This window comes from Cricetulus griseus, chromosome X (assembly GCF_003668045.3).
Source record: "Cricetulus griseus strain 17A/GY chromosome X, alternate assembly CriGri-PICRH-1.0, whole genome shotgun sequence".
Lineage (NCBI taxonomy): Eukaryota > Metazoa > Chordata > Mammalia > Rodentia > Cricetidae > Cricetulus > Cricetulus griseus.
The window spans coordinates 88,752,753-88,773,781 of NC_048604.1; the positions used below are offsets into that span (position 1 = coordinate 88,752,753).

At 38.9% G+C, this 21,029-nt stretch overlaps 1 pseudogene; it reads right to left on the bottom strand.

The window, feature by feature from the left end:
* Nucleotides 1-12,551: 12,551 nt before the first annotated feature.
* On the bottom strand, nt 12,552-13,363 carry LOC100762696 (annotated as a pseudogene).
* Between the last annotated feature and the right edge of the window lie 7,666 nt (nt 13,364-21,029).

Here is a 21,029-nt window from a genome sequence, read left to right on the forward strand (position 1 = left end):
TTAGAAGAGAAAGTCGGAAATACCCTTGAATTAATTGGTACAGGAGACTGCATCCTGAACATTACACCAGTAGCACAGACACTGAGATCAACAATTGATAAATGGGACCTCCTGAAACTGAGAAGCTTCTGTAAGGCTAAGGACACAGTCAGTAAGACAAAATGGCAGCCCACAGACTAGGAAAAGATATTCACCAACCCCACATCTGACAGAAGGCTGATCTCCAAAATATACGAAGAACTCAAGAAGCTAGTCTCCAAAAACACCAAACAATCCAATTAAAAAGTGGGGTACAAAACTCAACAGACAATTCTCAGTAGATGAATCTAAAATGGCTGAAAAGACACATAAGAAAGTGTTCAACATCCTTAGCCATCAGGGAAATGCAAATCAAAACAACTCTGAGATACCATCTTACTCCTGTTAGGATGGCTAAAATCAAACTCACCAATGATTGTTTTATGCTGGAGAGGATGTGGAGAAAGGGGAACACTCCTCCACGCTGGTGGGAGTGCCAACTTGAACAGCCACTTTGGGAATCACTTTGGCATCTCTTGAAACTTTTAATATTCTTTCTTTTTTATTCATGGGCAGTGTTTGGTTCCTATGTGGCAAGTGTTCTTTCTATTCTAGTCCAATCTATTTGGTGTTCTATAAACTTCTTATTCCTTCATAGGAATGTCCTTCTTTAGGATAGGAATTTTTCTTCTGTATTTTTGCTAAAAATGTTTTCCAGGCCTTTGAGCTGGGAATCTTCTTCTTCTATTTCTGTTATTCCTAGGTTTTGTCTTTTCATTGAGTTCCAGATTTCCTGGATGTTTTATGTTAAGAATTTTTTACATTTAACATTTGAAACTCTCTCCCATCTCTTGTATTTTGTTGATGATGTCTGCATCTATATCTCCTGTTAACTTACATAGATTTCCATTTCCAGAATTCCCTTGGTTTTTGTTTCCTTTCTTGTGTCTATTTCCATTTTCAGGTGTTGAAAAGTTTATTCATTTTCATCAACTGTTTGATTTTTTTATTTTAAATATTTTTTTCATTTTAGAAGCACTCTTATTTACATATCAGTTTCCCCATTCCCTCCCCCTTCCATCCTCCCATGCTCCCCACTGACCCCCCAACCCACCTACTCCCCAGGGATAATGAGGTCCTCCATGGGGGACCATCAAAGTCCACCACATCATTTGGGGGAGGGCTCAGGACCTCTTTCTTGTATCTGGGCTGCAATAGTATCCCTCCATAGGGAATGGGCTCCCAAAGCCCATTTGTGCTGTAGGGATAAACACTGGCTCCACTGTTAGAGGTCCCATAGACTCCCCTGGCCTCCTAGCTGGCACCCAAGAGGTCTTGGTTCCATTGAATGCTGGTTCCCCATCTTTACGACTAGGGTCTCCGTGCTCTCACTAGGTCAGGTCAACTGTTTCTGCGGACTTCTCCAGCACCATCTTGGCTCCTTTGCTCATCCTTCCTCCTTCTCTGCAACTGGTTTCCACAAGTATGGCTCAGTGTTTAGCTGTGGGTGCCTGTTTCTGCTTCAGTCAGATACTGGATGAAGGCTCTAGGAATGGCAACCAAGGTAGTCATCAATCTCATTATAGGGGAAGGAAATCAAAGGCAGCCTCTCCACCACTGCCTAGATTCTTAGTTGGGGTCATGCCTGTGGATTCAAGATGGCTTGGCTATTAAAGGCTAGGCTCACAACCAAAAATATAAGAGTTTGTTTGCCTTTTATTGATATTCTTGACATTCTTTAAGATATTTATTTATTTACTCCAATTTTTTGATTGTCTTTTCCTTGATTTATTTCTAGGAGTTTTTCACCTCCTTAAGAACCTCTATCATCATCATAAATTTGGTTTTAAGGTCTTTTCTTGTGTTTCATCGATGTTTGAAATTCAGTGCTTGCTGTAATGGGATGGCTGGTCTCTGGTGGTGACATATTGCTGTGGCTATTGTTTCTGTTCTTAAGTTTATGTTTATGCATCATGATTTGGAGTGATTATAGTTGTAGGTGCCAATTTCTGGATTTTTCTTAGTTGGATGGGTGTTTTCTTCCTTGGTTTCTGTTTCCTCTCTCTCTGTTCCTCTGGATGCTGTGGCCTGTGCAACCTCTAGTACAGCAGAGGTGGCTGCCCAAGTTTGTGGCTGGAGTTCTGGCTGTGTGTGTGGCCTCTGATATGGCTGGGAGTCCTCTGGGGTTCAAGATCCAGGCCTGGCTTCTGGTGGATTAGGAGGCTCTGCCTGGTTTTCAGCGAGTTGGCCTGGTCTTCGGGATTCAGGAGGGAGTGGAGAGCTTCTGCCAGAGGTGTGGGCCATAATATGATGGTGAGGAAAGGAGGGAAAGTTGGAGTTAGGATTGGTAAGAAAAAGCTGGGTCAGGGGCAGTCTTACCTGGTGTTCAGGATGCTGGCCTGCCTTCTGCTGGAGTAGGAGGCTTCTGTTAGAAATGATAGGAGCTTGCGGTTATGCTGAGCAGGCACAAGCAGTGCAGGAGGTGGAGTGGGGAGTGGCTTAACTGGTTTTCAGGAAACTGGCCTGGCCTCTAATAGGATGGAAGGCCTCTGCCAGAGACGTGGGCTGGGATATGGTGATGAGGAGAAGATGGGAGAGTGCAGGTGGGGTGAGGGGGCAGTCTTAATCTGGAGTTCAAGATACTGGCTTGGCCTCTGCTGGAGTAGGAGGCTTCTACCAGTAGTGTGGGCCAGGACAAGGTGACAAGGAAAGGAGGGGCACTTGGGGTTCCTATTTTCTCCGTTTTATAAAGTATGTTTTAAAATTTTACTTATTATTTTTAACATGGACATGGACATGGCATGGTATGACCCTGCACACTCATGGAAATCAGAAGACAACTATCTGGAGTCAGGTCTCTCCTTCTGTCTTCACATGTACTCCTGGGATTGAGCTCAGCTCATCTGGATTGCAAAGCAAATGCTTTTACCTGCTAAGGTATCTTTCCAACTTAGTCAAGTTTTGAAAGTTTTGTATTATTTGTGTTTAGGTGTTGAATTGGGTCCTTTGTGTTGGCCAGTGCAAGCTGCAGGCTTGACAATTTTCAGTTTATTTCATCAATTTGCTGAGTATACTTCTCAGGTGTAATTGTTCATACATTTTTAAGAAAACTCCAGTTGCTCAGACTGGCTGCACACTACCAAACAATGACCATATCCAGTATTTGGTGCAAGTCAGAGCTTTGGAGCTTCTTCGTGTCTAAAAACTGTCTATTTCAGGTTGCTATGTGCAATGCAGTTTTTTTTTATTGTACATCACAATGTGTTGCAGAAATGGCTCTTCGTTTTTAAGTAAAACCTATCTAAATCTTTGTGTAATCATATAGAAAGTTCAAAGAGAAGAGGACTCATATTCGTTTTGTGATCAAATGAGACCAGCTCTGTTCAGAGTGATATGGACATAAACAGAGGAGGCATATTTGTATTAAACTTAATGGAGTCCTCAACAATTACTTTATTACCAGCACAGAGCAGACTTTCTCTAAGTATGTTTTATAGTAAGATAATTACTAGTAGGACTTGAGGATACTTTGTTTAAGAAAATTGTGAGGATCAAAATTCAAAATGAAGATTATTTTAAGGTAATCATATTAGTATCCTGTCACACTTTCTGTAAGTATAACAGCTCATTGTAGAATATGCTTTTAATTCCTATTCTTTTCCATTCTGTCTCTCCCTCCTATATGCAATGCAAATACATAAAATAACCAAATTCAATTTTGTTAAATCAACCATCAAAAAAGTAAAACCTTCATCACTTAAAAAGGGGCATTACAGAACAGCAATGATGGCACACACATTTAATCCCAGCACTCCGGAGGCAGAGGCAGGAAGAGCTCTGTGAGTTTGAGGCCAGCCTGGTCTACAGAGTGAGTTCTAGGATAGCCAGGGCTACACAGAGAAACCCTTTCTTGAAAAACTGAAAAAAAAAAAAAAACAAATAAAAAGCATTATTTCCTTTCACTGCTTGGGTGTGAAAGGATCACATGAACCACCAGCAGATGTCAGTGTAGTACAGGACTTCAAGTAGTTAAAGCACTCAAATAAAGGCCAAGGTTGCTGCTGAGTGTGAATTTGCATATATGCTGTTTATATTACTTCTCAGTAGTCTGTAGTAAAGTCGAATGAGCCTGAAATTGATGCTTTTAACCTGTGTCAAAATACTAATATGATGATTTCTTTCAGTATATAAAAATCCAGGAAGCTTATAGTTTTATGATTCTTTCCCCTGTTTTTACAATATATTTCAATAAGAATTCAGAAAACAAAAAAACAGTTTTCTTTTCATATCTTGGAGTAGCTCTAACAAGATACCAACAGATGAGGAATGTATAAACAATAAAAATGCTTTTATTACACTATTAGGGGCTCTGAACACCAGATTGTGTTAAAGGCAGAAACTTTACAGAAATTTTATTTATCTGCCCAGAATCCCTCTCTGAAGTAAGTTTGCTTCCTTTTGTTATAGAAATTTCAGTTCTGCTGTCAATTCTCTAGTGTTACTATATTCTCCAGTTCCATCATATGGGCTATGAACTTTCCTCTTGGCACTGCTTTCACAGTGTCCCATAAGTTTGGGTATGTTGTGTCCTCATTCTTATTGAATTCTAGGAAATCTTTAATTTCTTTTTTTTATTTCTTCCTCGACCCAGGAACGGTATTATTCAATTTCCGTGAGTTTGTAGTTTTTCTGCAATTTGTGTTGTTGTTGAATTCTAACTTTAAAGCATGGTGGTCTGATAAGATACAGGGGGTGATTTTAATTTTTTTGTACCTGTTGAGGTTTGCTATGTTGCCAAGTATGTGGTCTATTTTAGAGAAGGTTCCATGTGGCACTGAGAAGAAGGTATATTCTTTTGTGTTTGGATGAAATGTTCTATAGATGTCTGTTAATCCCAATTGGACCATTACTTCTATTAGATCCTTTGTTTCTTTGTTAAGTTTCTGTCTGGAGTTCCTGTCTAGTGGTGAGAGTGGGGTGTTGAAGTCTCCCACTATGAGTGTTTGAGGTTTTATGTGTGATTTGAGTTTTAGTGATGTTTCTTTTACGATCCTAGATGCCTTTGTATTTGCGGCATAGATGTTAATAATTGAGACTTCATCTTGATGGATTTCTCCTGTGATGAGTAGGAAGTGACCTCCTTCATCTCTTTTGATTGATTTTAGTTTAAAGTCTAATTTGTTAGATATTAGGATTGCTCCCCGCTTGTTTCTTGGGTCCAGTTGATTGGAAACTCTTTTCCCAACCCTTTATTCTGAGGTATGGTCTGTCTTTGAAGTTGAGGTATGTTTCTTGTATGTCGCAGAAGAATGGATTCTGTACTTATATCCATTTTGCTAGCCTTTGTCTTTTTACAGGCAAGTTAAGACCATTAATATTGAGGGATATTAATGACCATTGATTGTTCATTCTTGTTTGTTTTGGATTTGTTATTGTTGGTGGAATTGTGTGTGTGGATTTCCACCCCATTTTTCTTTTGGATGTTGGTAAAGTGGGATTATGTATTGCCTATGATTTTCTGGTTGTGGTTAACTTCCTTGAGTTGGAGTTTTCCTTCCAGACCTTTCTGTAGGACTGGATTGGTGAATAAACATTGCTTAAATCTGGTTATGTCATGGAATATTTTGTTTTCTCCATCTATATTGATTGAAAGCTTTGCTGGGTATAGTAGTGTGGGCTGGTATCCATGGTATCTTAATGTAGGTAGAATATCTATTCAGGACCTTCTGGCTTTCAGAGTTTCCATGGAAAAGTCAGGTGTAATTCTGATAGGTTTGCCTTTATATGTTACTTGACTTTTTTACTTTGCTGCTCTTAATATTCTTTCTTATTCTCTATGTTTGGGGTTTTGATTATTATGTGTCGAGGAGACTTTTTGTGGTCCACTCTATTTGGTGTTCTGTAGGCTTCTTGTACTTTCATTAGCATGTCTTTCTTTAGTTTGGGATAGTTTTCTTCTATGATTTTGTTAAATATGTTTTCTGCACCTTTGAGTTGGGTTTCTTCACCTTCTTGTATACCTATTATTTTTAGGTTTGGCTCTTCACAGTATCCCATATATCCTGGATATTTTGTGTTAGGGATTTGTTGGACTTAAGATTTTCTTTGATTGATGAGTCTATTTCTCCTAGTGTGTTTTCAACTCCTGAGATTCTCTCTTCCATCTCTTGTATTCTGTTGGTTATGCTTGCATCTGTAGTTCCTGATCGTTTACCCAGCTTTTCTATTTCCCGGATTCCCTCAGATTGTGCTTTCTTTCTTTTCTTTCTTTGTTTTTTGTTTTGGTTTGGTTTGGTTTTTTGAGACAGGGTTTCTCTGTGTAGCTTTGGAGCCTATCCTGGCACGCGCTCTGGAGACCAGGCTGGCCTCGAACTCACAGAGATCCACCTGCCTCTACCTCCTGAGTGCTGGGATTAAAGGCATGTGCCACCAACGCCTGGCAGATTGTGCTTTCTTTATTTCTATTTCAGTTTTTAGGTCTTGAACTGTTTCCTTGAGAGATTTGTTGATTTCTTGTATTTTTGGTTCGTTTTTTCTTCCCATTTGTTTAATGGATTTTCTCATTTCCTCTTTGAGGACCTCTATAATTTTCATGAAGTCATTCTCTTCTGCTTCATCTGTGTTGTGATGTTCAGGTCTTGCTGGTGTAGAGTCCCTGGATTCTGGTGGTGTCATATTGTTTTTTCTGTTGTTGAATGTGTTTTTATATTGTATTCTTCCCATCCCTTCTTCTGGTATGTGTAGAAGGAATCTCTTCTTCTCCTGGTGGGTATGGGACCAAGGTTCCCTTCTGGTAGGTGCAAACAAGTCCAATACTCTGATGTCTCTCCTCTTCCTGTGGACTGGTACTGGGGCCTTGGTAGTCTCTGGGTGGCCTTGTCCTGCTGGGATGGGATCTACTGCCATGAGCAGTCCCCAGGCCTCAGGTGTCCCTGAGAAGGGCAGAGGAAGGCAAGCCGGAAACAGGCCCAAGCTTACCTAGTCCCATGGATGGATGCAGGACTGGCATGGGGCCTTGGCAGACTTTGTGTGGGCTGGATCCCTCTGGGATGGGATCTGCCTTGAGCAGTCTGAGATTTTTTATTTTTTTCATTTTACATACCAACGGCAGTTCCCCTCCCTCCCCTTCTCCCACTCCCACCTACCCCCATCCTACCCCCTTATCCAATCTTGTTGGATAATTCTATTCTATGTAGCCCAATTATTTATAACCTGTCTTACATAGTAGGTGAATGCAGTCCACATTCCACCACTGCTTCTTTAAATCATCTTAAATCTATCATGTCTGTATGTTTCCAATCAATAAGATCATAGCCCTGAGATACTGATTATTTGCAGGCTTTTTGTGCATAGTAATTAGAAACACCTGTGGAGATGTCTTTGCGACCTTAGGCAATGTTTTCTCTATTCTTCCATAAGGTGGCAGTGTAGGCCTTTGATTAAAATGCTCCTCCTTTTTTTTAAGCTGGAAAATTTTCTTTTTAAATTTCTTTTCCTTCCCTCTTTCCTACTGGGAAGATTCATTTTTTTTCATTTCTCTTTTCTTTTTTTCAGGAGATTTCTATTTGTATCATTAATTATTGAAACTGTGCAGCTAGTGTTTAGCCCTTCTCATTTCTAAGTCTGTTTCATCTACAGGAGGAAGAAATTTATCTTCATTATCTTGTCCTTTCTTCTTGCTCTGAAATGGCATTCCTATCTTTCTGTGAGAAAACATTCTCCTCTACTGATGGTTTCTAGCCTGAATATTTTCCTATTTACTCCCCCTTTCCACATCAGAGTGGACTTTCTGTGACCCCTCACTCTGCAGTGGCTCCGAAGCATTTGACATCCAATTACTTAAAGACCAAATCTTCACTGGTATTGGCTCACCTCCCTGATGAGCTCTCCTTAAAGTTCTCAACACTTCCTCCCTTACTTCCAGTTTTATCTGAACACAAGAAGTTGCCTGAAACCAATAACTGCCTTTTAACTAATACCAAAAGCACTGTAAGCAGATTTTCTTTCACATTCACTCCATTTTCATTCCTGGGATGGGGAATTCCCAATATCTGTTCCCTATCCCGGAGTCTTGCCTACACCTGAGCGTACTTTACCTCCAGTAAAGGACCCCTCTACTCTCTGAGCCATCATGTTGGTTCAAAATATTGCATTTTATGTGTTTCACAGGACGTTCAAAGAAGGAGTGTCACTCCAGAATTTAATTTCAGGCTTCTGGCAGCTGAAGGGAATGGTTTCTGTAAACAGACCTTCAAACTTCCTTACAGAAGCATATTTATTGATTGTACACAAAAGTTGTGTTTCGGGAACAAGAAGTTCTTCCTACCAAAGCCCCTTTGATCTGTTATATATGTTCTCAGAAGGAAATCATCACAGCCCTGAAGCTTTAGGCCTTATTGTATACTGTTTGCAGTATTCAATAATTCAAGGATTCCAAGTGTGCATGGACTAAAGCCATGTACTATATGGGAAACCCCTTTAGAAAAATAGCTCTATAAATCATACAAAACAATCACTATTCTCTATTACAATTTCTTCAAAGTCTTACATCCAACATTAATATGTTCTACTGTAACCCTAGATACAGTGAGAAACAACTATTTCATTCTAATGTTTACTCTAGATACAATGATACTACTAGATTCTCACTAGACAAGTTTCCTGATGGTTTGAGCAGTCACCTGTATTCAATTTTAGAAACCCCACCCTGCAAAAAAAAAAAGAGAGTGAAACAGTGCCACATTTCTCAGTTAAAGCTACTTCAGACACATAGGACACAAATGACTGAAAAACAGGCTTTTAGTTATAGCTAAATAAACTGGTTAATAAGTTTGGATATCCACAAATAACAAGGAAAAGCAACCTTACCGTACAAAATAAAATTGTGAAACTCCTTATGTTTTTGTCTTCATCACACATGTGGACTATATGTTTCTGCACTTGCAATTTTGTGACGTTATCTAATATGTAGTGGAATTCCATAATATCCATATGTAAAATATCCATGTACATAGTAACAAAAATAGATAGCTCTGCCGGGCATTGGTGGCACATGCCTTTAATCCCAGCAGAGGCCGGAGGATCTCTGTGAGTTTGAGGCCAGCCTGGTCTCCAGAGCAAGTGTCAGAATAGGCTCTAAAGCTACACAGAGAAACCCTGTCTTGAACCACCCCCCAAAAAATAGATAACTCTTACATAGATTATAGAATTGTTTTATTTTTCTTTTAGTGAAGATAATTTTTCTCACGTAATATATCCTGTTCAGTCTCTCCTCCCTTTACCCCTTACAGTTCTTCCCCACCTACCCTGCCATTCATATCCACTCCCTTTCTGTCTTTAATTAAAAAATCAGGTTTCTAAGGTATAATAATATAATATAATAAGACAAAACAAAAACCAAGCATATCAAAATAGGACAAAACAAACAGAAGTAAAAGAGTCCAAGAAAAGGCATAAGAAACAAATATAGCCATAGACACCCACTCTTTTGCACATTAAAGATCCCATAGAAACACAAAAATGGAAAGCCATGACATATACCCAAAGTCCCTGTAGGTTAAATAAAAGAAGAGAAAAAATAAAATAAAGAGAATAATGTCTGATTTAAAAAAAACAAACCCTGATATGACATTATAAGACAAGGAACCTTGAAAGATGGCACTGAGTTCATTGCTGTTGCTGTTGTTGGTGTTCCAAATGGAATAGCGCCTGTTTTCATTTAACTGTAGTTCAAATTTTCGTGTAACGTTTTGTCAGGTGGAAATAACCTTCACATTTTCTTTAATGGAAAAGACTGATAGCTTATAGTCAGGGCCCATTTTAACAGATAGATTAGTGTTTGATGAAACAAATTGGTAAAACTGCAAAATTGTGTGTACATGTCAATGTGATAAGTGTCTCAGTCACTCTGAATATCTACAAATTGAATAATGTTGAAGTGAGTATGAATTTCTACTATGTCTGATCCAATAGATATATGAAGGTACAACTGAGTGATTTAGAATGGAGCCACCAGTATTTCCCATCTCCCCATGTATCCATGCTCCCTTAATCTTCTCTAACAGTCATAACAAAATACCATTGATTCAGTAGCAGAAACAACAGAAATTTATTTCCAATTGCGCACACACAGCTAGAAACTAGAAAGCATAGCAGCAGCAGGGTTCATTTCTAGTAAGGGTTTTGGACATGAGGTGTACACAAAGGAGTGTGGAGAGAGACAGAGTCAGAAAGGCAGACAGACATCCTGGTATCTCCAAACAGTGTCATAATGTCAGGAAATTTTATGGGAGAAAGGGCCAGAAATGCTCATATTATGTTGCAATGCAATATTATTAAAATATTTTGTATGCCTTGAGTCTGGAACTTTCACTTGACCTCACCACTAAAGTTAACAGTACATTCTTAGGTCACCTAAGACTGTTCTCCTGCTCTATACTCATCCTGTTTGCTTAACCTCTCTTTTTTCATTATTAACAACTCTTCAATTTATTAAAAGAAATTCAATTTCAAAACTTAAAGTTACAGCAGTCAGAAAAATAAAAACGAAATAGGAACACAATCAGCATTGCCTGTCCTTGTGTTTAACACTGTGGTGGCTTCATTCAAGATACAGTTGAATAAAAGTATTCAAAGTCTCTAAGGACTTAACATACTGTATACATGCGCAGTACAGGGAGTGATAAAACAGAACCCAGAACTTGTACAGAATAGAAAGCCCACCCTTTCTTATTTGCATGAAAATGCCACCCACAAAGCTAAAAAAGCCTTAATAGTTATCTGGAGGCCCTATTTGTTGTTTTTAAACCCAAGGACTCTAATTTTGATTGCACAATAGATGATTGATTTTAAAAAAGTCAATATTAATTTGCTTTTTAAAATAAGCATTTACTTTGAACCTGGCATAGTGTGCCAAGAGAATTCTTAGGGACTGAAAGCAGACATTCCAGTTATTGAGATGAGGAAAGTGTTAGTCCTTTGGAGACCCCAGTACTGGCACTGAATATACCACAAGTTTATTTCAGTCAGATATGCCACCTTGTTAGCTTCTCTGCAAATAACTTCATATTTGTTATTTTAAAACACCATGCCAAACATCTTAAAAAGCAACATCCCTACTATTATGAACAATTTCTGTGTCCCAGTAGAGGCAGAACTTCAGTTAATTTGCTGAAACTAACTTAAAAATTCTCAGATATACAAAAGGAAAAAAAAATAGTAGCCAAGATTTAAAAAGAAATTTCCTAGAACATGGATCCTCTGGGACAAAAGAAAAGGGACCTGTCTCCTCATGTTTATTTAGTATCCATGAAGAAGCACATAGGCTTACCCCAGATGTTTTTCTATTGTTAACAGATATCAATCTGAAATAAACCCCGACTTTAATATTGATTTTCAAACAGTCATCCAACTGCCATTATATTCCAATGAAATGCTATATTTGATCTCACTTTCAAACTATAGGAAGAATATTAAAGGTTCCTTTCAGAAATGCAATAAATACTTCACAGTGTTGGTATTCAGTTACCTAGCAAAACAGCTTAATAATTAGACTTGATTATAGTTCTCAGCAGGTGATCAGTCTGGCCTCTGAGGAAGGAGAATGTGCTGCTTTATCCTGTCACAGCCTCGTGTTTTGTCAATGGTAAGCGAAGCCTGTCTCCTAACACCCCCAATGCTCATCACTGCATCTCAACTATCCCAGGTCACTTGTTTGAAACCGACAGACGGCTGCAGTGTCCTGGGTATCCACATTTTTGCCAGCTTTCTTTTGGATGTGGAAAGGAATGGAGAATGGAAGGTAAAGGTAGAGAAACAGCTGATGAGAATGCACACCTGAAACCCAGCAACCTGCTGGCACTGCACCACCGACAGCAAGGGCTTGCCTTCAAGTCTCTGGACTTCCATAAAATCACTCTGTGATATCCTTGAGCAGTATCACTAAAGAGAACCTCCGAGCCCATAGCCTATGCTGCTGAAAAGAACCCTCTCACTCTGATTCTGCTTCCCAAACTGTGACAGGAAAGTCCTCAAATACCACCCCAGCCCCCAAAACTGCCTTCAAGCTATCGATACCTGGATCACCTCTAAAAACAAAAATCAATCAGCTGTGTCATTCAAGAGACTATTGCCATTAATATTACAGCTGCATGTAATTTGCTAATTTATAAATTACTTTAAAACATTATGAATGAAATGCACCAAACTACCCCTGTGTAAAAGCAACCATGTTTAATTGTGGGCTAAAAATGTCTAATACATTAAGCATGAATTATAAAAATCCAGAATCTAAATACAGTGCTAGAGAATTTCACAATGGGAAGATGAATGAAAATTCTTTTCTACTTACATTATGATTAACAAACTAGCAAGTCATAATCAGAATGATAAGGCAAAGACAGTAAAACCACACTTCCTTATAAAAAGTTACATATCATCTCATATAGGGACAACTATCATACATGAAGAAACAAAGACATATGGTTGCTCTACTGCACGCCCAAGAGCATCAGACAACCTCATCCTTGAGGGATCTAGTCATCATCTTCCTCTCCATCCTCTTCAGCATCTCGCTTCCTTTTCTCTCACCGAAGAACCTCTCCCTCTCTTCTTCCTCCTCCTTCCCTTCATCAACATAATCACCATCATCTTCATCATCCTGAATTTCTTCTTTCATTATGTATGAAAGGCCCACTTCCTCTTCTCCCTCTCCCACTTCTGAACTGGCTTCATCCTCCTTCTCCTCCTCCTCCTCCTCCTCCTCCTCCTCATCATCATCATCATCATCATCATCATCATATACTTCAGGAGGACCAGCTTCATCTTCCTCCTTATCTTCCTCATCTTCATCTCCATTCTCATCTTCATCTCCTTCCTCCTCTTCTGAGTCTGGTGCTTCGTTGTCCTCCTGATTGAATCCATCTAAGTATGTGATTTGCTGCAGCAGTTCGAAGATACTTTCTCTGTAATCTTCAGGTTTGTGATCTCACAAGTCAAGACTTTTCAAATTTATAAGATTTTGCAGGGCCTCCACTGTACTGAGATCATTGATTTTGTTTCCACTCAGACTGAGGTAGGTACGATTTGGACATTTCTCTGCCAGGACTTCCAAGCCTCCAGAATGTATATTGTCACTAAGTTCCAACTTTCAAAGTTTGTTTAAGCTGGGAAGCTGGGCCAAGGAACTTGATTCCTCATTGGACATATTAAGAAACTCCAGTTCTTTAAAGGTGTCATTCAGGCCTTCGATTTCCCCATTGACACACAATCAGCTTTCAAGGACTAACTCTGTCACCTCCTACAGGGCTCTGTTCTTTAACTCCAGGTTAATCTTCTTCCTCTCCATGTCCTCCTCCTTTCCCCTCTCCTGCCCTCTGCACTACCCCCTACCCTAAAATACTTCTAAAGGTCTGGAGATGAATGAAAATAGATGAAAAGATGAACAAAGGCGAACACCCACTACCACCCCGTTGTGGGGGAGGAAAAAAAAGAATAGCAAATGGAGTCAGATGACTTGGGAATAACTCGGCTGCCCCCACCTTCTAGTCCACACACCTGCGAATGCACACAGGGGCACGCACACACATTCACACACAGAGAGACGTGCGCGCCTGCAGTTCCTTCCTCTTTGATGGCTGCTGCAAGACTCTTAACCTGTCTTAAGAAAACAATATAACAGTCAACCTTACTTGTCTTGGATTTCCCACATAATCAACTTTTACAACCTTATCTAGTACATAGTTATAATCTTAAATTATTTACTTTTCTATGCCCCCAACCCCAAACAATGCATTGTATTATTTGCTAAAAGCAATAAATACAGAAATTGAAAGTAATCTTCTAAAATGAGTATCCATTTAAGGATATTCATTGATAAACAACAATTTTTGTAGTAGTGTTTGTTGTCAGGCTTGGTTGAGATATGTTAGAACCAGTGACTTAATCCCTTGTAAAATTCTGTTAATGATCTTTATAGTATTCAATTGCTTCTGCATGCTATGCTTTCTATACTTTTCAATAAATACAGAGAAAAAGACCTTTGTTAGGTACAGACACACACAGACGGACACACAGACAGACAGACACACACACACACACAGAGAGAGAGAGAGAGAGAGAGAGAGAGGAGAGAGTCAAATACAAGAACAGATCCAGACACATGGACAGATTCTCAAGATAGCCTTCAGGAAGGCACAGATTTACACTCATACAACAGGGAGACTGGTAACTAAAGACAAAAGAAGAAAAGTAGAGAATTCAAATCATGACTGGCTTTTGATTAAGTGACTCATGCTTTTTTTCATTTTCTTTTTCTAATGAGACACTGATGCATTATTGGTGAGTTGGAATTGATCACCAGTATATTTAATCTAAACAATTTTATATTATTATATCCATGTCTTCCCTAATTTGATGCCTCCTTCCTTTTCAAAGTCTTGCTAGGTAGATCAGACTCTCCACTAATTTAGTTTGTAGTAGGCTTTCAACTCATGTAATGAGATCCAGAATGTTTACAGATGTTCTATTATGCCTACCTAAAACCTTATTTCCTTTTCACATCTAAAATACATGCGTTCAATCCTGCCTTAGTGAGACTTTCAGAGAAACAATTACAAGAGATCACAAATGAGAAGATAAATGGTATTTATATATGATATGATGTCTGATACATATACAGAAATTGTGAAGTTTCACCATATGCTGTTAGTAAGCTGGAGACCCAGTAAAACTGTTGGAATAATTCAGACTCATTCTATTGTTATGAGAACTAGGTCCTTCTATGTTTGGGACAAGAGAAAATGATTGCCACAATTCAAGGACAGAATGAGTAGTAATTTCCACCTCCATCTTTTTTGTCTAGCCTTATATTTACCAGAATGGATGATGCCTATCCATGCTGGTGAAGATGTATCTACTTTCTTTGTTCAGAGAGTGGGGAAGGTATTTGAAGAGGAGCAGAACAAAAACAAAAAACTTGAAGAAACAGCTCTCTACCACTGGGAAATAATGTCTTCCCACCCACTGTCACTAACATAGATTAAAAGAAAGACACTTCCCGCATATTGAAAAGAGATGCCAGATGCCACACTGGAACTGATAGGAACAGGTGATTTTGAGATAAACTTAGAACAGACACTAGATCCTGTAAAAATGTAACGACCAAGGTTGGGGCAGCAGCTCTGAGTATTCCAAAATGTGAACCTTCTGCTAAATGTTGGTAGTCCTGGGCTTGGGGATGGACTTTCTCACTGTGGTCTTTATGGTTAGTTTGTACAAGTACATGACTTTGGTAGTATCTATGTCAAATGTCCATATGTCTATTTCAAAACCTAACCATAAAACTGGACTTCTGCAAAAAGTTATTGTTGATTTTTTACAAGTGTACTGCAGTTACACTTTTAGGTTTTAAGAAAATAATATTTACAAGACATGCTCTTCTCACCACCCTGAGATGAGGGCTCTATTACTAACATTCCTATCTTCATGAACAATAGCTTCACTACCAAGCCATATTCAGATGAACCCCCTGAAACAATATTAACTCCCCATGCCACAGTTCATTATTGCCCTGATGTAGCAAATATTTTTGCCTTGCACAAAATGCAACTGGAGTATATCACCTTATCTCTATTTCTACAGCCTCCATTATATTTCAAGCCTCTCTAATATCTCAGTGCATAGGGTAAAATGGCTCTCTAATGATTAAAGTTGGCTGTCAATGGCATGGATTGAGGAACACCTGCAAAATCTGTAAGCATGTTTTTATTGTGTCATTGATGCTGTTTCCCAAGAGTGTTAGCATGAGGGCTAGCAAACTTAGTGGCAATGAATATGAGCAGCACAAGCAAATAGGCTGAGACTTTAGATGAAACAAAACGCTGAAGAATATAACTAATGTCTACACATTTTGGACTCTGTTCAAGAACATGAGATATTTACAGCTGCCTCTCTGGTGGGCCTTTGACTATATATTCTGTTGATGCCCTTGAACTCCTACTTACATTACAGAAATTTCCAGGTCTTCAGCCTTGGGCCGAGGTTCCTTCATTGCTTCCTCTTTTTTCTGTCTCCCACCTGCTTTCCACTGCAGAAGTACTGGTACTCTCAGCTGGTCAACCTACAGGTGACCATTGTAGCAATATTCCCTCTGATCGTATAAACAAACCTAGTATATCCCCTTTTATAACTGTGTGACTACTAATTGATCTTTAATCTTCAACTGCCCATTACTACTTTATTCGAAGTATTTATTTTATAGGCTTTAAGACTCTAGGCTTTTTTAAGCTTTATGTTCATTATCTCGATTATGATTTATAGCCATGGCCTCATGTTCTATCATTCTTTGTATGTGACTGATGTATTATTGTCCTTTTAACCACTGAGCAATCTCCTCAGCTCCTGCTTTACCAAATTTGCAGTTTTCTCTCAATTCACTCATGTTACTGCTCAAGATTAATCATCTCAGACACACTGTATCCTGTATGTGTGAGTGACTAGTGTGGCTTGAAATGCAGCAGAGGCTGTGGAACTTGAGAAAAAGGTACGCATATTCCCCTTAGATTTTGGATTAATTAATAATGTTCACTAACAGATGATTAGTAACAAATGGGAGATATAAGATTACTCTAGCTTCTGGAGTTTGTATTTAATCTCCTGGCTTGACGGTGATGATATCATGAACATTGGCATATTTCTAATAAAGACCTGAGCTGAGGTGGTGCTGAAGCCATATTATATAAGAATACACTTAAATGCAGAAATATAATGTTCTCATTTTACCATTACAGGATACCCAAATTTCTATCTCAACGATACTTCCACATTTATATTTATTGTTGCAATATTCACAATAATCAGGAAATGGAACCAATATAAATGGCCATCAATAGATAAATATGCAATGAAAATATGTTAAACACACACACACACACACACACACACACACACCAGAATTTTATTTACATATGAGGAAAACGGAAATCATGGTTATTTGTAGAAAAATGAATATAACTAGAAACTATTACAATAAACAAAGTAACTTAGACTCAGAAATGCAAGTGTCATGTTTTCTCTCATAATACCAGATTTTAATTTTTATGCATATTTGAGGGGTGAATATAGGACATGGAACTAGAAAGAGAACCATCAGAGGAGAAAATGCATTCTTGAGGAAAGGGGGATGAAGATAACAGGAGGTAATTGATAAAAAAGAGTTGGGACTATGGGAGTGTGTGGGGGGGAAGCAGGAGAAACATAAATGCAATGGAGAAGGCATGAGAAGAATCAATATGAACAAGGGTGTATATAAAAATGTGATGATAAAACCCATTATGTTGTGTGTAAATTTGGAACCAATTTAGATGGTCATCAATAGATATATGCATAATGAAAATATGTTTTACACACACACATACACACACACACACACATTGGAATTTTATTTAGCTATAAGGAAAATAGAAATCACAGTTATTTGTAGAAAAATGAATAAAACTAGAAATTATTATAAGCAAATTAACTTAGACACAGAAATGCAAGTGTCATGTTTTCTCTCATAATCCCCCAAATAAGAATAATATATTTCAAGTCTGAGGCTGTAGAGATGGCTCAGAAGTTAGATCACTTGATGTTTTTGCAGAAGACTAGGGTTCACATGGCAGCTTACAACTGCCTCAGCTAACACCACCTTCCCACTCTTTTCTCCCTCGGCTACTCTTTACCTTGAGAAAAACAGTTACAAAAGAACTGCTCTAACCTCATTGTTTTTGATTCTGTAAAGATTCTTGCTTATGGTCCTTAGCAAGAAGGCTAAAATCCAAATCCCCAAACCACCAATAACAAATGGTTCATGGTGGATCATGCTTTTATCTTTTAGTACAGAGGGAGTGCTTTTCTTTTGCCCTGTCTTAATAATAATGGGCACAAAGAAATCATTTCCAAAATGAACAGAAACTTCTATAAGGAAATAGTGCACTAGGACTTTACATTTTTCAGTTTAAAAAAATGTATTCCCTCAATTTGTTTCCCAGTTGGCTATGTGAAATTCCACATAAACAAATCCTAAGGATGGCCAAAATGATGCCATATGGTCTACAAATGCTGTAAGTGTAGATTGCTGCCCAGTCACTCTCCAGCTCACTGGGTCTGCTGGCTGGGCCTGCCAGCATAATAAAGATACTTTTTTCCAATCTTCATCAAGCTCCTCCCTTTGGCTCAGGCAGATTTGCAGAAGAGAAGAGAAAAAGCAGAAAAGCAATTTAAGAGACAAAGAGGATGGATGACACCAAGAAAACAGTGTCTTTCAGACATAACAGAACTTATTCACATGTAAACTTACAGAGACTGGGGCAGCATGCATAAACCCTGCACAGACTCATGCCAGATGGGATCCCAGTGCTGACAGGGGGGAAGTGAACATAAACTCCCACCCTTAACCAAGAAGCTATCTCCAATGAAAACCACTTGAAAAGGGAAAATTAGTTTTCAACAATGGAGTCTCACTCATTGTACAAACCACACTTAAAATGTAACCCTGTATAGTAGTAGATGGCCAACACAGAATGAGATCAGTGGTATTTTGTCTCATAATGCTTTGTTTGACATTTATTATCTTACTATTCTTTTGCTTGTCTATTACATATTATGGTTTCTGATTTTGTGTTTTATAGGTTTGGAGCTATGCATATGTGTGTTTCTTGTGCTTTTTCTTTATTATTTTAATTTCTTTTTATAATTTTCCTGGCCTTTTGTTTTATTTTTTAAGAAAGAGACAGAATGCATGGATTTGGATAGGTGTGGAGTATCTGGGAGTGGGTGGAGGAGGAGAAACAATGGTCAGAATATATTGCATGAAAAAATGTATTAAGAAAAAAAAGATGTATCTGGGCTACAAGCCAAACAATATGACAGACTTTGAAGGTCCTTGGTAGAGGGCCTCACTATCCCTGGAGAGGAGTGGGGGTGGGGTTGGGGTGGCTTGGATGGAGAACATGGGAGGAGGGGAAGGTGAGGGAATGGGGGATGGATATATAAATATGAGTAATTAAAAATAACAAAAAAATTACAAAAAGAAAAAAAGATGAGTTCTCAAACACGCCAAATGCATGCTTGTTTTCTGAAGATTTGCTTTTTGCAACATACAGAGGCCCCAGAGAGATTGCAAAAATGTCAACTGGGCCACTGGAACAGCAGCTTGGTTGGACAGGGGTGGAGCATTTCCACAATAAGTGAGAAATTGCACCATGTGGCAGTTTCTCGGGTCCTTTTTTGGAATGGTGCTTCAACCCTCTAGACAGCCTAGCTCTGGCTAGATTCAATAGAGAGGGCTAACTTGCCATAAAGACAACAGGACAAGCGGGGCATTGGTGGTGCACGCCTTTAATCCCAGCACTTGGGAGGCAGAGGCAGGAGGATCTCTGTGGTTTGAGGCCAGCCTGGTCTACAGAGCGAGTTGCAGGATAGGCTCCAAAGCTACACAGAGAAACCCTGTCTTGAAAAGCCAAAAAAAAAAAAAAAACAGGACAAGATAAGTCCCTGGGCATGGATTTTGCTCACCAGGTCTGTTCCATTGGACAGAAGAGGAAACTGATCCCTGTAGGAAGCAGGTCCTTGTGCTCACAGATAAGCACTAGGGAAATCAGGAATGCTAAATACATGGGCTTGTCTCTTCAAAGGGAAAGATGTATAGACTGTTTTCTGCCCAGAAGGCTGGGAGCAGATGTGATTAATAACCAGGTGACCTCTGCATTATCTGTATGGCCAGGACACACTGGCTCTCCCCGAGTCTTATGTTTATCTCAGACAATCTATAACACCACCCTCCCTAAGACCCTTATCAGGAGCTTTGTTTACCTTGAGCCTACTTTCCCAGTTAATCTATAAAAATGTATCTTTTTGTTTGTTTGTTTTTCGAGACTGAGTTTCTCTGTGTAGCTTTGTAGACCAGGCAGGCCTCAAACTCACAGAGGTCGGCCTGCCTCTGCCTCCCAAGTGCTGGGATTAAAGGCATGTGCCACCACTGCCCTGCTTAAAACCTATCTTTGTGGAAGATGTCACTAGTACTTTACAAGAGTTTCAACATAATTATGTCTCAAGCTTTGTTGTACACACAGCATTAAGTAAATTATCACTGAGAAACTTCTTTTTCCCAAAATTGCTGTGTTTAAATATACCTGAAATGAACTACGTAGTATCAGACTCTTGAAGTTTGAACCAACACTGGCTACTGAGTCATGTTGAATCAGACTTCTTTCTTACTTCCCTGGGTCTGAAACTCTGCTGGCCTTGGTGGTTGCTGTGACCCCAACAGATAACCACCTAAAGGGTCTTCATAAAGGAAGACAACCAGTCAGGGATCTTCAAAAAGTTGTGAGAAAATGGGAAGGAATGTTTTAACATTTGAATGAACATATAAATGAATCAATGAACTTGCTCACCTGTCTTGAGTACTGACACATGGATGGAACACTGAGAAGTTCTACCAGATTACTGTGTGTTACAGAGAACCCTTTTCCTACACTGTTGGAAGGACTTTTTGGTAGAAAATTACCTTCATGTTCACCTTGATAGAATGGGTTGTAAATTTATTTTTACCCCTGAAGCGTATTCCCTCCGTGCCTCAGGGCCACCCTGCTATTCTGTAGAATTATTTTTCTTTGCTACTGAAACCTCAGTTGAAATTTGGGCCTTTTTGCTTGTAAGAACTCACTAAATCTTGTCCAGTACAAAAAGACAGTTCTGGTGTATCAGGTAGTCTGAACGTTCTAAATGAGGACAGTTTGTATCCCATGTGGTAATTTAAAGACAATAAAATTTTATCTCTGAAAATTGGGTATTTTATAATTAAAAATATAAATTCACCCAAAAGAGAAAAATTTCCCTGGAGGCCAGAAGAGGGGACCCAACAGTGAGAGGTTGCTCTGGATGGGAGTTGGAAACTTAGGTGCCAAAACAAATGTTGCAAGTTTACTCTGATCCTCATCTAACATTGATGTAATTATGGTTTTTGCCTT